The sequence below is a fragment of the Cynocephalus volans genome, chromosome 13, assembly GCF_027409185.1.
Source record: "Cynocephalus volans isolate mCynVol1 chromosome 13, mCynVol1.pri, whole genome shotgun sequence".
NCBI classification, from domain to species: Eukaryota; Metazoa; Chordata; class Mammalia; order Dermoptera; family Cynocephalidae; genus Cynocephalus; species Cynocephalus volans.
Window position 1 is genome coordinate 26635832 of NC_084472.1, and position 17419 is coordinate 26653250.

The window sequence follows — 17419 nt, forward strand, 5'->3', positions numbered from 1 at the left end:
AGGGAAAATTTGATACATATGACTATTTAAGAAGTGAAATCAAACTTCCTGACATTAAAACCAACATGTGATAAAGGGTTAATATGCTAAATATTGATGGCCTTTAAAAATAAAGAAAAAAATGACAGCATTACCAAAAGGAAAATAAACTCACAAGTCAAAAAGGAAGAAATAAAAACGATAACAAATGTAAGAAATAACTAAAGTTCAGCTTCTCTAGGATGGAAAAATAAAATCCAACTAGATAAATTTTTTCTTCAGCTTATCATATTGGAAAGAGATAAAAAGGCTAAAAATACACTCTGTTGGCATTGTAGGGCAATTGGCATACTCTGTTTACTGACTGGAGTTTAAACTGATGTAGGATTTGTAGAGGTATTTAAAAATACTATTTATGATTCTATTTAAGGAATGTAAACATTTGTAAAATTGTATCATAAGGCAATAAATTTGCATAACTGTATGTATGAAAATGTTTATGGAAGCATAAATTAAAACAGCAAAAATTAGAAAAAAAGCCACTTACTATTTATCAGCTTAGGATTTATTAAGCAAATTATCACATTACACTTCCAGATGTGAATAAAACACAATCGCTCTTATAAATATCATCAGCTAGGAAAGATTGACCTACTACCAAATAAATTACAATACAGGGTGAAGCATGGCATTAGAAGTACAGTTGAATGATTTATTTGCTTTGCTTTGGTTTCCTTTTGCCTATTTGTTCAGTTCACTGGTTTTCAAACTTTAACATGTAACAACCTGCAGTACGTGTATTATCATAGGTCACTAAAGCTCACCCTCAGAGTTTTTGATCCAATAGGTCTGCAGAGAGGTCTGAGAATTTGCATTTCTTACAAGTTTCAAGGTGATGCTGTTGGTCCTGCTCTGGGATTCACACTTTGCCAACTAGTGATTGAATCTTTTAATGCAACCACTCCTAGTATGTAATACTTAATATACTATATAATACAGCTATAAAAGCAGGAGTCCCCGTATTTGATCATATTTGATCCTTTTCTCCTAGGGTAGGAGCAGGCCTCAGCCTTGGAGGAAGTTTGCAAGGCAAACTTGCTGGCTGAATTCCCCAAAATAGAAATATGCTTGTCTACCTGAGACTAGCGGTATATAAGAGAAGCATAATGGCTAGCTTGGCATGCATTTCTCTTTTCTCACGGTTATTTGATATTTTGAATCTTGGTTATGGGGCAAGATGATATTATTTACGTAAATGTAGAGCTGTTTTCCTGAAAACCTGGAGTTGCAGACTTGCTAGGAAGCACTTACTATCCAGACCCTGAGATGCCCAGCGGAACACCAGTCAAGCTACGCTGATGGCACTGCGAACCAATCAAAATCCAGGATGACTCCCAGACCCTTACTCTCAAAATTTAACCTGTCGATGTTTATGATTCTTAGCCTTTGGCTAGTTCAGGTACAGGATTAGCTGGCCTGTTCTCCTTGGTCGGCACCCTCCAATAAATGCTAGTCTTTCCTACTGCAAATCTTGGTGGACAGTTTATTGGGTGGACTGTGTGTGGGTGGGTGAACTCCTTCCTGTTCATAACAAATTTGCTCCCCAGGTGGGACATATGCCCCTAGAGGAGGCCTCACCCTTGACACACCTGCCCTCTGTTGGTTGTGGGTCCCCAACCCTGTCAAAGCAGCCGCTTGAGCATTTGTTCAATGGATTTGGGGGTTACAAGTGTGGGCCGATCACCATTTGTGACACCACCGAGGGATTTTTCCTTTTGCACTCAAGCTTTTGCTTTTGGTTGTAAGGGAATTCCCCTTACTTGGACCCTAATTAGAAGTACTCTTGAAACTGTCTATGAAATAGTCTTAAAACTTCTTAACTTTTTATTTTTTACTCCCCTTTTTATTCTTTCTTTTTTACAGGTATTAAAGAACATTAAGTTTTAACATCAGTTAGGGTGATGTATAGGAAATGATTCCAATTTATCTGTTTTCCTTCTTGTGATTTACACAAAAGCTCAGCAAAATTCATTCAAATTGACGGCTAAAAATTCTAATCTGCTTTTTAATCTAACAAGTTTTATTCAGCTTCTACGATAGTAACATCATTTTTAGTGAAGTAGCCAATTTTCTTTAGCAAAAGTTGATTTAAATTGAAGACAAAGTGAATGCAAATTAAATAAAACCATGCTGATCGACATATTTTAAAGCTTTCTCCTGAATCACATTGTAAATTTTTCAGATAATCATGAAGATTTCTGTGATCAGTTAGAGAGATAAAACAAAGTTGATAGTCTAAGACAAGGGTTTTTTTAAATGAAACTTCTAATCTGCCTGAAATTTTAAATTAATTATGCATTAAAAACTTTCTGTCTGTAGATATACTTGGCAGGCTTCTTGACTGCAGGTAACCCTCTGTAGTTAACTTAAGCAAAAGGACACATATTTGAAGAATATCCCTTAGCTTTCAGAGTCTACCAGACACAGGCAAGACAGAAGCTCCTGAGCAGTCGGCTGTGGACAGGACTGCTCCCCAGACACTCGCCCTGGGTTGCCACACCTTGACTGCTCCACATCTGTGTATAGTCATCTCTGACCACCCACTACAGCTTTGCTTCATTCTTAAACAATCCAAGCTCCTGTGAATAGATTCAATTGTTCAAACCCTGTCTACTTGAGCATGTCAAACACCAGTAAGTGGGAGAGGGCAGAGCTGATCCTTTTGGTCTGCTATGAAGGAGGGCAGGGCTCTATCTGTATGTGATTTTTTTTTTTTTTCAAACTGAAAGGGGTTTGGATGTCTTCTACACAAAATGACAAATTTCCACTATAATAGGGGTATAGAAAAAAATCATTCCTGCTGTTAACTATTTCCCTTGTGTGTTCATAACTAATTATACACATTTCCCTTATTATCACATAGCACTTCACAGCTCATTAAAACACATTTAAAAACTTTATATGTAGATATAAACTTATTAAATATAAATTTGGTAGAATCAATGAAACGTTATATATAAATAAAATATAATCATTTGATTTCATATCATCAGGGACAGGAATTCAGGGGAAGTGTTACTACTTTTTGAAGAATTAGAAAATCAAACCCTAGGGAAGCTAGGTAACTTGTTCATAAACACAAAGACGAAGATCCAGCAGAGGTAGGCAGCAACTTTTAGCTTCCTTTCTCCCATAACACACCAGTACAATGCTTGGTTTAAAAAATAAACACATGCTTAATTCTTTCAGAGTTGGTGCTATACTTGTATTTGTTAGGATGCTTTTGAATGCAAGTTATAGAAAACACACTAGACCAACCAGTGTTGAACATTTATTATATCACAGGACAAGAAGTCTGGAATTGGGGCTGCTCCCTTTTGGCTAATGTGCTCAATGGTGTCAGATCCTCTTCCCGCTCTCTTGGCTTCTCCTCATGGATGCATCTTCAAGCATAGTGCCTACATATAACCCCGCCCACAGACAGGAAATCACAGGACTTGTCAATCCCTTTCATTGAGAGACCCTCTCAGGCACCCATAGCAGTCTTCCTCTTAAGGACGTAATAGCAATAGTCCAGGAAATGTGTAAGCCAATCACTGACAAGGGAAATGAGATTATCCAGATTGCTTTAGAGAATTACATTTAATCCCCTGGGACCAGAAGTAGGCAGTCATTACCTAAAATAAAACTAACAAGGTTCTGCTAAAAATACAGGAAGAAGGATGCTCATTGAATGGACTACCAAGATGAGCGCAACAGGTGCCTTCCACTCAAACCATGGGCTTCTAGGATTGCAAATTAGAATCCAGTCTTCAGAAGCCTCCCAACAAAGAAAAGCCCAGGGCCAGATGGGTTCACTGCAGAGTTCTACCAAATCCTCAAAGAGTAACTGATACCAATTCTCTACAAACTGTTCCAAAAGATTGAAACAGAGGCCATTCTCCCAAACTCATTCTATGAGGCAAATATCACGACAAAGACGCATCAAAAATAGAAAACTACAGGCCAATATCCTTGATGAATATATATGCAAAAATCCTCAATAAAATACTAGCTAATAGAATAAAGCAACACTTACAGAAAATTATACACCATGATCAAGTGGAATTCATCCCAGGGATGCAAGGTTGGTTCAACATATGCAAATCAATAAATGTGATACACCACATTAATAAAAGCAAAAACCACATGATCGTCTCTATTGATGCTGAAAAAGAATTTGACAAAATTCAGCATCCTTTCAAGATAATGACTGTCCACAAGTTAGGCATAGACGGAAAGTATCTCAACATAATTAAAGCCATATATGATATCCTGAACAGCAAAAAGCTGAAAGCTTTTCCCTTAAAAACAGGAACTAGGCAAGGATGCCCATTCTTACCACTCCTATTCAATATAGTGATGGAGGTACTAGCCAGAGCAATCAGGGAAGAGAAGGAAATAAAGGGCATCCAGATTGGAAAGGATGAAATCAAGCTGTCCTTTTTTTGCAGATGATATGATCCTATGTGTTGAACAGCCTAAAGCTTCTATAAAAAAACTCCTAGAGTTGATAACTGATTTCAGCAAAGTTGCAGGTTACAAAATCAAAACACAAAAATCAGTAGCATTTCTATACTCCACCAGTGAACATGAAGAAAAAGAAATCAAGAAAGCTTTCCCATTTACAATAGCCACCAAAAAAATAAAATATTTAGGAATAAGGCTGACCAAGGATGTGAAAAATCTCTACGAAGAGAATTACAGACCACTGTTGAGAGAAATTAAAGAGGACACAAGAAGATGGAAAGATATCCCATGCTTTTGGATTGGAAGAATTAATAGTGTGAAAATGTCCATATTACCCAAAGTGATCTACAAATTCAATGCAATCCCCATCAAAATTCCAATGACATTTTTCTCTGAGGTGGACAAGGCTATCCAGACATTTATATGGAACAATGAAAGATCATGCATAGCCAAAGCAATCCTGAGCAATAAATAAATAAATAAATTAATTAATTAATTAATTAATAAAGCTGGAGGCATAACACTACCTGACTTTAAACTATATTACAAATTTATAATAACCAAAACAGCATGGTACTGGCATAAAAACAGACACACAGATCAATGGAACAGAAGAGAGAATCCAAAAATTAACCCACACACCTACAGCCATCTGATTTTTGACGAAGGCAGCAAGTCTACATACTGGGGAAGAGACTGCTTTTTCAACAAATGGGGCTGGGAAAACTGGATAACCATATGTCGGAGAATGAAACTATACCCATATCTTTCACTATATCCCAAAATCAACTCAAAATGGATTAAAGAATTAAATATACACCCTGAAACAACAAAACTCCTTAAAGAAAACATAGGGGAAACACTCCAGGAAGTATGAGTGGGTACAGACTTCACGAATAGGACCCAAAAAGCACAGGCAACTAAAGGTAAAATAAACAAATAGGATTATATCAAACTAAAAAGCTTCTGCACAGCAAAAGAAACAATCAACCGAGTAAAAAAATACAACCAACAGAGTGGGAGAAAATATTTGCTAAATATACATCTGACAAATGATTAATATCCAGAATATACAAGGAACTCAAACAACTTTACAACAAAAAAAACAAATAACCCAATTAAAAAATGGGCAAAGGAGCTGAACAGACATTTCTCAAAGGATGATATATGAACGGCCAACAGACACATGAAAAAGTGCTCAGTACCACTCAACATCCGAGAAATGCAAATCAAAACCACACTGAGATACCAATATCATCTCACTCCAGTTAGGTGGCTAACATCCAAAAGACTGAAAACAATAAGTGCTGGAGAGGTTGTGGAGAAAAAGGAACTCTTCTCCACTGTTGGTAGGACTGCAAAATGGTGCAGCCTTTATGGAAAATGATGTGGAGTTTCCTCAAACAATTACAGGTAGATCTACCATATGACCCAGCAATTCCACTGCTGTGAATATACCCAGAGGAACGGAAATCATCATGCCAAAGGGATACCTGTACTCCAATGTTTATTGCAGCTCTATATACAATAGCCAAGAGCTGGAACCAGCCCAAATGTCCATCATCTGATCAGTGGATAAGGGAACTGTGGTACATCTACACAATGGAATACTACTCTGCTATAAAAAGGAATGAAATACTACCATTTGCAACAGTATGAATGGACTTAGAGAAAATTATATTAAGTGAAATGAGTCAGGCACAGAAAGAGAAATACCACATGTTCTCACTTATTTGTGGGAGCTAAAAATTAATAAGTAAATAAGCACACAAATAAATAAAGGGTGGGGGGAAGAAGACAGAGTAACCACAAAAATTCCTTGAACTATTTAAGCCAAGTGCACACATATGGGGGGGGGGAGGAATGGGTAAAGGGGCATGAAAATCAAGTACAATGCATTTTGAGAAGTTAAATAAAATTAAATTTAATTTCAAAAAAGGAATCCAGTGTTAAAACATATTCACACTAAAAAATGGACTTGTGTACAAAAAAAATGGTTTCAAACTGTACCGTTAACTTGAGGCATTTGAAAATTTAGGATTTTAAATATTTAGTTGTCATATCTAAATATATTCTAAGTTAAAAAACTAAATTCATGAGAACTGCAGTTACCAAGTAATTACTGTGAGCAGATATTATCCTAAGCAGATTTACATGCATTATCTCATTTTATTCTTACATCAACTCCATATGGAGGATACTAATCCTAAGTTTATTTACAGGAAAGAAACAAGCTGGATGAGTTCAAATAATTTGCCCAATATTACACAGCTAGTGAGAAATCAAGCTCTTTTCAAATTCCTATTTGTTTGATGCCAGATCTTTTAACCATGTTGCGGAATTTCCTCAAATGTGCTATGCACCAAATAACACATTGGAGAGTACATATATGTTTACATATGTAATGAGAATTATTTTATTTGAAGATATGGAATACATTTCCTCCTTTTAAAAGATTTCTTATAAATGTGTCAATAATTAGAAAAGTAGCTATACGTATATATATATATTTTATTGTGGCCGTTGTATTCTGGTTCTTGTAAAATTGTTCAAGCCAGTAGACAACTACAGCACTCATGGCCACATGCCATAAAATGCCATCAGGGGTCGAGCGCACTTGATCTGTGTATGCAGTTGAAATGGCATGGGTTTAACACATTGTGCCATGTCAGACATCCTATTAATCTTTTTAGGGTTTTATTTTGTTTTGTTTTCTGTTAACAGTGTGAGTGTTCCCTGTCTGACATTTAAATTTATGATTAGGAACGCTGGCATTTGTTAGGTATTGATAGTGATGCACTTTTGAAAAGAAACTTTCCTAATACTTGTTTTTTCAAATTTCTGGATTCCTTTAATGGAACAGGACATTGAAAGAGTAAGACAAATTGTTTCTAAAACCTGTCCATTTGCATCTTAAGTGTGAGAATCACTTTGGAAGGTGGGAAATGTTGTGGGGGAAACAGGGATAAAAAGCGTTTATGTGTTTGTTTTGAAAAACAGAAAATATGTTTTTAAAATAATATAAAATATATAGACTCCTAAGCTCCAGTTGTAACATAAAACAAGCCTGTGAAATCCAATATGTTAGTCTACCTCATCAAGATGGAAAAGAAAGATAAGAGAAATTTTCTATTTCAGTTACCTCAGGAAAAACTCTAATAAATGGAGTGAAATGCTCTAAGATCAAAGTTTGCGTTTGCATTTTCTTCTATCATGGGTAAAAAACTTTCTCCCAATTTTTTCTCATTAGTGGGAAGAGGTAAGCTTGGTAAACATAATAGTGTAACCATTTAAATATATAAGCCATGTTGCTTATAGGAAATTATATTCATATGTTTAGTAAAGTTACATACTTATAGCATGTTAAACATGTTTATTTAAGCTGAAACGTAATCACGTGGGCTTTGTTTTTGTTTTTTTAGGTCCATATTGTATGAATTTTTTTTCCCCTGCTACTTTAGAAAATTTAAATCTTTGGGCCTATTTCTATTTTTCAAATTTGCAAAACACAAGTCAAGGAAAAAGTACTCTTAATGGATTCATGTTCAAACACAACTTGAAGCCTTGTTGTTGCACATTTTTTCTTCAGTGGTGACAAAGAACTAACGAATGAAAAAGAGACAGGTTTCTTCAGTTTGATAGTTTAAAAAAAGCATCTATTTATTCATCCAATAAACACTTATTGAGTGCACTGTATATGCCAGACAGCATTTTTGTCAGGTAGTTTCAGACTTTGTTCTGGCTGTTGTCAGGTAGTTTCACACTCTGAAAGCAGCTGAGGAACTAAATATCAAAGTTTGAACAGAGATTGTGGCACTTGTGCCCATTTGTCCACATTCATTGGCCTTAGGCCACATTCTCTTCCACCGTGTAGAAAGCTCATAGCTCATGGATCCGAATGCGTTGGCTATGTTAGCTTAGTCTTGGAATTTAGAATGTGTGTCCAGAGCCCTGAAGTCTTACCCAGCAACTTCCCATTCTCAGAGACCGGGACTGGATGGGTCAGCCACTCTTGTTTAAAGAAAGAATAGGAAGAAGAGAATTATGAGTGATGGGATGGAAGTAGGAGTTAGGATGGTCAAAATACAGTATCAGCAACAACATTCTTAGTAATTTTTGTGCTTCCTAATCTATCAATTACTGTGAAAGATGGTTAAAATCTGCCATTATGATCATGGATATGTCAGTTTCTTCATTGTAATTCTATCATTTTTTATTGCATTAAAATTTCAAAATATGATGTTCATGTTATATTGTTGTTTTTAATAAGTTTTTCTTTTTTTGCTTTGAAGTCTGTTTTCTTTAATTCATACACACTAGTTCTCACTTTCCCTTTTTTTATGTATCTGTATTCATTCTATCCCCTTAGTGCCAAATTTTCTTTTCTCTTAAATTTTAGTTATGTCTTCTGTAAACAGAATACAGAAACAAATTTTGGTTTTGATCAATCTGAAATGTTTTAGCTTTCAAATTTATTATGTATTTGGATACCATTTCATTTTGTGTTTCCTTTGTTTTTTGCTTCTTTTATCTTCTTAACAGTGTACCACTCAAGTTGGTTAAGTAGTCATTATTCTTTATTTTTCTTGTATCACTTATGCATAACATTTCTAATATTTTAATGAGTATGTGCATATTTGCTTTAACAAATTCACACTTAATCAGGACCTCTCACTTTATCTTCACAAAATTGTTTCAAACATTTTAATGCCAAATAGTCTCATCCCCTCTCTTACATATTATGCTGTTTAGTTTTTACTTTTTCCTAGATCATATTCATTCTTACACTTTGTCTCTGTGGTTCTATTATTTCAATGCCTACCCCAGGTGTGAATGTATTATTATTCATAGAATTTATGAATCTGAAAAATCCACATTTATAATCTCTTTGAGTTTTTTTCTGTGTTCTATCCTTCCGGAATTCCTTATAATTGTATGTTGAACTTCCTCATCTTATTTTTTTCCAGCTTTCTTTGAGGTATGTTTGACAAATAAAAATTGTATATATTGAAGGTGTACAATTGATGCTTTGACATATGTATACATTGTGAAATGATTGCCACAATTGGGCTATTTAACATATCTATCACCTCACTAATTTATCTGTATGTAGTGAGAACCCTTGACATCTATTCTCTTGGCAAATTTCAAGTATATAATACATTATCATTAAGTATGAGGAATCTTCAAAAAGTTCATGGAAAGATTCATATTATCACGTAATTCCATTGTTCCATGAACTTATTGAAGTACCCTCATATAGTCAATATGCTGTACATTACAACCTCCAGGTCTTTACCGTTCTGTATGGCTTTTTGTCAATATCCTTTCTATGTCCTAGTTCACCATTTCTCTCTTCATCTGTGTCAAATCTGCTATTTAACCCATGTTCCCACTGAGTTTTAATTTCAATGATGTCACTTTTGTTTCTAGTGCATCTGTTTGGTTTTTTTTATTTTGCAAAACCACACACACATCTGACTGATAAAGCCTTGTTATTTTCTCATCTTTTTTGCTGTCTGTTTTTAAGTTTATAAACAGTATCAGAGAGAGAGATCTATTACCTGAAATTCCTTCACATTCCTATGTTTGTAGTGTCAGTTAATTCTCGGTCATGTACACTGCTTCTTTAGAGCGTATACAATATTAGCTAGGGAGCACACCTACAGAAGAGCATTAATACATGGAAAACTTTTGGGTCCAGGTTCAGGGTGTATTGCTCCAAAGAGGTTTTGTTTTTATTCTACAGGGTATTCAGGGGTAATAACAACTCCAAATTAAAATTTTTGTGAATATGTTTCAGTTTGTTGGCTGCTAAATCACATGGGTAATCTAAAATTGAACTTGGAATTAATGTGAGGGAAAGCCGCTGGTTATGTCAAGGAGTCCTTCCCCTCCCCCACCCCCCAGATCAGAAATAATATAAGCTGCCTACAAATCATTCTAATATGTTGGGCCGAAGAAACAATGTATCAATCCTCTTTTTTTTTTTTTTTTTTTGATGGTGTAGCAGTTTGGTGATTAAAACTATATGTTGTCCCGGTCCAGTTCCAATTCCCACAGCGTGAAGTGGAAGGTCTCATATCCTACCTCTACCATGAATTTAAAAAATAAGCTACTAGACAAAACTTGCACTTGCCCCACAGTGACCACAGTGACAGTTTAACTGTTGGCTACGTGTACCTCCAGGTTTTAATTCTTTCTTTTATTGGACCTGGTAATACCCTTTTTATTTTATAAAAAGCAAATGAATGTATATAAATGCATCCTTTTTACAGTATATTTTATATTTACCAGTTTTATGGATACAAGGTTTTCAGTTTTTTAGTATGCTTTTTAGTTAGCTGAAACATTGGTAATATGACAGTGTGGGAAGTTAAGGCAAATATTCAGTCCATTCCTAGCTAAAGGAAAGTTACCTTCTGCGTTTGAATGAACCCAGACAGATCATTTTTGGCTGGACAATGGCTCACTTTTTATTCCACCTTCTCATATAGTCCAAATAATAATATTTGCTAAATATCTTTTTATCTGAAAATAATGACATAGTCTTTAAAAATACTAATGTTTAAGATTTTAGTAACAGTGAGTGGTATTGAGTTCAGATATCATGGAGAGCTCATATTTGTCAAAACATAAATGTAACAGCTCATTTAGCAATGTGATTTAAAATGCCACCATAATTCATTAAAATTGAATAGTAGCTGTCAGGAAAAAAATTTTAAATGTTTATTTTGTGGTGTGTTATTATTTTTTCCTGAAATGTTTACAAAATATTCAGTTTGGCAATTTTTAATAAACTGCAAATGATCAGGACTTTTTAAAAAGTGTACTTCGATAGTAAGAAGAAGATGTGATAACAAGTTCATTGCCATTTACTACATTGATGGGCAAGAATTGAAATGATTTTTCAGGGCAAGTTATGAAAAAAACAATTTAAACTCTGGAAGGTGCAAACTAAAGAGGATTTCTAGTCCAGACAAGAGTGTATTATCTGGAGTATATATACTCCATATATATATTAAGTATTACTCACATAAGTATTTTCTCAAAAAAGGTGGGGGGTTTTTGTCAATTTTGTTTTAAGGAAAAAAAATGATGCTGGTACCTTTTAAAAATATTGTTTCCCTCAATGGTACTTAAGTGCCCTTACATTTTCTAAAATATTATAGCTAATTTTACACTGAAAGAAAAAAGAGGCCCAAGTCTTTAAGAATTGTAAAATAATTATAGAAGTATATATTTTAAAAATAAAATATTATTTAAAGTCAATAACTTTTTTTCTGAGCAATTTAAAGTTTCTCTGTCAACTTACATTGTCTAAACATCTATCTTCATCCCAGTTCAGATAAAGTACTTAAACAAAAAATTAGAAAATAATAATAATGAGCCCAATCTCTTTGGCTTAGAATTATTTTGAAAACTGAAAATTCAGAAGGTGATTATTTTGGCCTATTGTAAGAAATAATTCTCATCAAGAAAAAAACTTTTCTGATGCCATCCCAAGTTGTCTTTGCTATAGCAAAACAGGGCTATTTCTTATCATTTATAAAATACTTTGTTATCTATGATTTCATTTTATATTTATGGACTGTATAATGAAGGCAGGAAAATTATTATACTGACACAGCTTGCTGGTTCTAGCTCAAATATCTTTCTGGTGAAGGCTTCTATAACCTTCTAAAATTTACAGATGTCTCCCTCTGTGCTCGCATAGTATATTAACAATATTTATTTGATCATTTAAGTACATAACTCAAAAAGGCATAAAATGTATTAAAATATTTATTTAAAAAAACCTAAAAACACACCAAAACAGCTCTTGTTGTCCTGAATATATCCTCTTCAATGGCCTGTTTACACATTCCTAGATGCCTTGAATGGAATTGCCCTCAACCTAATGAAAACAACCTTTCCCCAGAGGTTATGTCCCCACCTAATGACCACAATACAGAGGTACGAACCCCTATCTCGAGAGAAGATGTATTGTACTACAACTCTTGTTCCAGAGCTCCCTGGGATCAGGCTGAAGCTGGTCTCTTTGCTTAAATTTCTTCCCCTGCCCTATTCTGCTTCCCTCACTTCCCTTCTCCTCAGCCCACTTCTGCAATATGTCTCTTAAATAAGAATACCCTTTCAGGGTTCTGCTTCTAAGGAATTTATCCTAACTCATTCCCTAAAGACAGCCCCCATTACTATTCCCCAGAATCAGTCTCTTTCAAGTATTTTAGCAGTTTCTTCACCATATCTGTGATTAGTATACTATTTTGACTTTACTATACACATTTGTTTTTCACATTTTAACATCTTTGAAATCCAGGTTGCCTTATGTTTGATGATCTTATGATTGTTATTGCTGGTGGCATCACGTACTAGTGGCAGACAGTAGATATTTCAGTGAACAAACCACGTAAGGACAACTTGAAGACATGAGTCCTCATTGTTGTTTGAAAGTTTTCTGCTAATATCATTTGTTTAATTCAGTAGCATTGAAATTTGCAGAAAGGAGTTCTACAAATGGCTTCAAAGAAAATCCAAGACAATTATAATCTTTTCTAGAAACGTTATATTACTAATGTTCTTGATAATATAGAATTTCATATTACGCTGAAAACAAATACAGAAACCAATAACCCTGAGATGGAAAGTGGCTTAAAAGAGTCAATTTTGAATGTAAAGAATTTTAAGACTACATTAACAATATCTGGATAAAAAAATATTTCTTTGTAAATAAGTTGAAAAGGTCTTTTCCAATAAGCATAAAATATAATTTCTAAATAGCACAGAGCATTATCTTTTTCCTTCATTAATGTGACATAAAATAATGATGTATCAGTGATATCTGAAATTAAATAAAATATTCTAATATGTTTCTGATTATATTTTTTGGTTTATCAAATTTATGTATTAGCTATTGACTTTCATTACTCTAGATAAAGAATTCATCATAAAACTCCTCCTTGTTTCTTGATATATTCATATCTACTTTCATTAAAGTAAATATTAAGAATTTCCTTTATTATAAATAATGGATAACATTCATTATTTGCATTGTTATGAACAGTACTCTGCTAAATCAGTAGAATACTATGACTGCATTTCTTTTCAAATTTATTTTTTTAATTTAATATCATCTTATGTTTTTATTTGTGTAGCTTTCTATCTAACTGCACTAATTTTTCCCAAATTACTAACAGCATCTTAAAATATTTTTTCATACCATCAGAACCCCCAGATTTTTTTTTTTTTTTCCATTTAATCTGAGGACACTGCTCACAGAGCCTATTGTTCTTTCTTCAGTGTGGTTTAGTTACTTTTCTGGATCTATTCTATAATTGCTGGTCTATGATATCCTTTCACTATCTTTTAGGGAATTCCCTAACTTCTGCCCTTGGTTGCATCACCTGTCACTTGGCTCTCATGTCTTCCTGTAGTTTGCTTTATGCTTGTATTTTCATATTAGATATATCATGTAACTTTCTGAGAAAGGGGATATGGAAAATAAAATGTTAAGTCTCCATGCATCTGAAAACATCTTTACTCTATCCGCCTTTTGGTTTATAGTTTTGCCAAATGAAGAAATATAGGTCAAGAATTGTTTTCCCTCTGAAATTTGAGAGCAATTTTACATTTTCTTCTATCTTCCGATATTGTTGAGAAGTAAAATAACATTGATATTCTACTACTCACATGTATAACAGCCAGTTGTTTTTCTCTGTTGAAGCTTTTAAAATCTTACTTTTCCTTGGTGTTCTGAAATTTTATTAAGATGTATCTTCACATAACCATGTACCTTATTAGTTTAGAGATCTTTTTCCCTCAGTTCTAGGCAATTTTATTATGTTTATGATATTTTAGACCTCTATTTTTCTCCTTTACTCTTTCTGAAATTCCTGTAGTTACCTTAAAGTATTTTTTCTTATTTTGTTTGTCCTGTCTTTGCCTTTTTTTTTTTTTTTCTGTAATTTCCAGAAAATTTCCTCAATTTCATGTGCTTATGTTTTTGTTGACATTTTGGCTATTATATCTTTCATTTCTGGGGGTCCTTCTTTTTCTCATTTTCCCTTTTTTCTTTTAGGAAAGATAATTATAATTTTAGAAGGTTTTTGTTTTTTCATATTCTTCCCTATGTCTCCTTTGTGTTTATGTTTCCATTCTTTGTTTTGGTTTCTCATTTTCCATGCTTTCCTCAGATGTCTTTGATCCTTGATCATTCATTCTGATTTAAGAGGGAACATTTAAAATATGAGTTTTGTCTGTATGTTTGGTTGGGTTTTGTTGGCTAGAGAGTGGACTTCTTTCTGGGCCCTAGAATATATAGGTCTTTTCTCTCTGGACAACAATTATCTAGAGAAGAAACCTCTAATCTACTGCCTGGCTATTTAAGCTTGGTTACCAACATTTTTTTTTTCTTTTTTTTTTTTTTTTTTTTTGTCCTTTTCGTGACCGGCACTCAGCCAGTGAGCGCACCAGCCAGGCCTATATAGGATCCGAACCCGCGGCAGGAGCGTTGCCGTGCTCCCAGCGCCGCACTCTACCAAGTGCACAACGGGCTCGGCCCCCAACGTTCTGGAAATGAGGACAGAGAAGAAGCTTGGAGGTGTATATACTCCTATTTAGTACAAAGATTTTCATTGAATTTTCTCAGTTTCAACCCAAGGCCTCACTCCTACCATTAACCTTGCTATCATCTGTCAAAGAATAAATGTCCTTCAACTTGAGGTGAGGGGAGAATAGTAATTGAATTGCTGTTTTCAGTAGGTATGGGGACCAGAGCCATTAACTATACTAAAACATTCTCTTAATAATGTTCCTTCTTTTCACATTCTGTCTCATCCCCATCCTCTGTGGTATCACATATCTTAAATTCCTGATAGATTATAGGACCCTTGGGATGAGTTGTTTGTTTTCTTGCCACATATACATTTGCAGACACGTGGATTATGTTTCTTCTATTATAAAATATTTACCTTCATTCATTGAACAGATATGCATTATTCAACTAGTACTAGCCAGGCACTGTTTGAACTCTGGAATACAATACTGAACACAAGCAAAAAATGCCATTCCCATGAAGCCTGTATTTTAGGAAGAAGATAAAGATAACCAACTAAATGTGACAATATAGTGTTTCAGAGTGTGAGAGCATTATAAAGAGAATTTGACAAGATATGAGGACAGTAAGGGCCAGAACAATTCAATTGCAATTTTGAACAGAAGTGTCAAAGAAGACCTAATTGAGAAAGTATCATTGAGCAAATTCATGACCAATGTGAGGAAGTGAGCAGAAAGGTAGTTGGGGAAGAGAGTACCAATTATGCAGGACCTTTTCGGCTACTGACAGGACTTTGGATTTTATTCCAACTGAAATGAGGAACTGTTGGTATTAAGCAAAGGTGAAACACGATTGGAGTTATTTTTAAAAAGCATCTTTCTGATTACAATGGGGAGAATAGGCAATGGGTGGAAAGGCAACTATTAGAAATCTAGGTTAGTAATTCAGGAGAGAGATGATGAAGTCTTGGAAAAAATGATGGTGTGTGGTATTAGTGGATATAGAGACATGCAATTGCATTTTGTATGAACTTGTGGGTAGAGAAAATGAAATTTCATGAAATATTTGCATATTAGACATGGATGAAAGGAAATAGAAAAGTAAAGAATTACCCTGAAGGTAATTCTCACACACACAAACACACACACACACACACACACACACACACAAACACTATTTACAAAGTAGGCAGATGTATTCATGAATCTGAAGTTCAGGAAAGAGCCTTGGACTGAAGATATAAATCTGCGAGTAGTCAGAATATAAATTATATGTATATGTGAGGCTATATGATATCATTGGAAAACATTTTAGATGAAAAAAGAAAAGAAATTCAAGGACATAAGACTTAGACCTGGAGCACACCTACTTTAAGTAGTTGAGGAAAGGAGAGGAAATCATTAAATGAAGTACAGCAAAAGCAACCAGTGATGTAGGAGGAAAACCAAGAGAATGTGGTAGAAGCCAAGTGAAAAATGAGTGAGTTCTCGCTCTACTAGTTCCCACGATAGCTTGTTATTTATAGGACCTTGGCACCTTCTCTCTCTCTCTCTTGCTTCCTCTCGCCATGTGATCTGCTTGAACCCGCCAGCTGCCTGCCACTTTCCACCATGATTAGAAGCAGCCTGAGGCCTGTGCCAGATGCAGCTGTCGCAGAATCATAAGCCAAATAAAACTTTCTTCTTTATAAATTACCCAATCTCGGGTAATTCTTTTATAGCAACACAAAACGGACTAATACAGGTAGAAAAGTAGAACATATAGGTAAGATGCTGGTAGGTGGGTTAATGGGAGTCTCGTACTGTTCTCCTCTAACTACTCCAATTTTCAGAGTGGAACAGAAGCAAAGTCATCAACTAAGAGTGAGAATGGGACAAAAGGTTTGGAAGATAAGGGAGAAAAGGAAACCTGTATAATAGTCATCCAGGAATGGAAGAGGATAAAAGTTCTAGACAATATGAACAGGCTACTTGAGGTTCATGGGCCTAAAACACATATCATTGGACTACCCATTATAACCAGTTTGAATACCACAACACTTGGTTTGGAGCTTAGCTCAAGGTACCTTCACTGTTCTAAGTGAACATATAAGCATGAAATCTCCTGAGAGTACAATTTATCTTCATTTCCTTCCAGACTTCTGGAAGACTCCATCTACTCCAGTCTCAAACACTATACATCCTTTTGGCACTCTAAATTTATTTCTGTTTTCCCGTAAGAGCTACTTTTAGTTCATTGCATATTTGCAACACAGAGGTGACTGGCCCTGTAGATAACAGGTAGCTGCTGAGTCAATGCAGGAATGGATGTCTCTGTTTACTGAATTATCAACCCTTCTGAATGTTTAAAAATGAACTCACAGCTACCTTATGATGT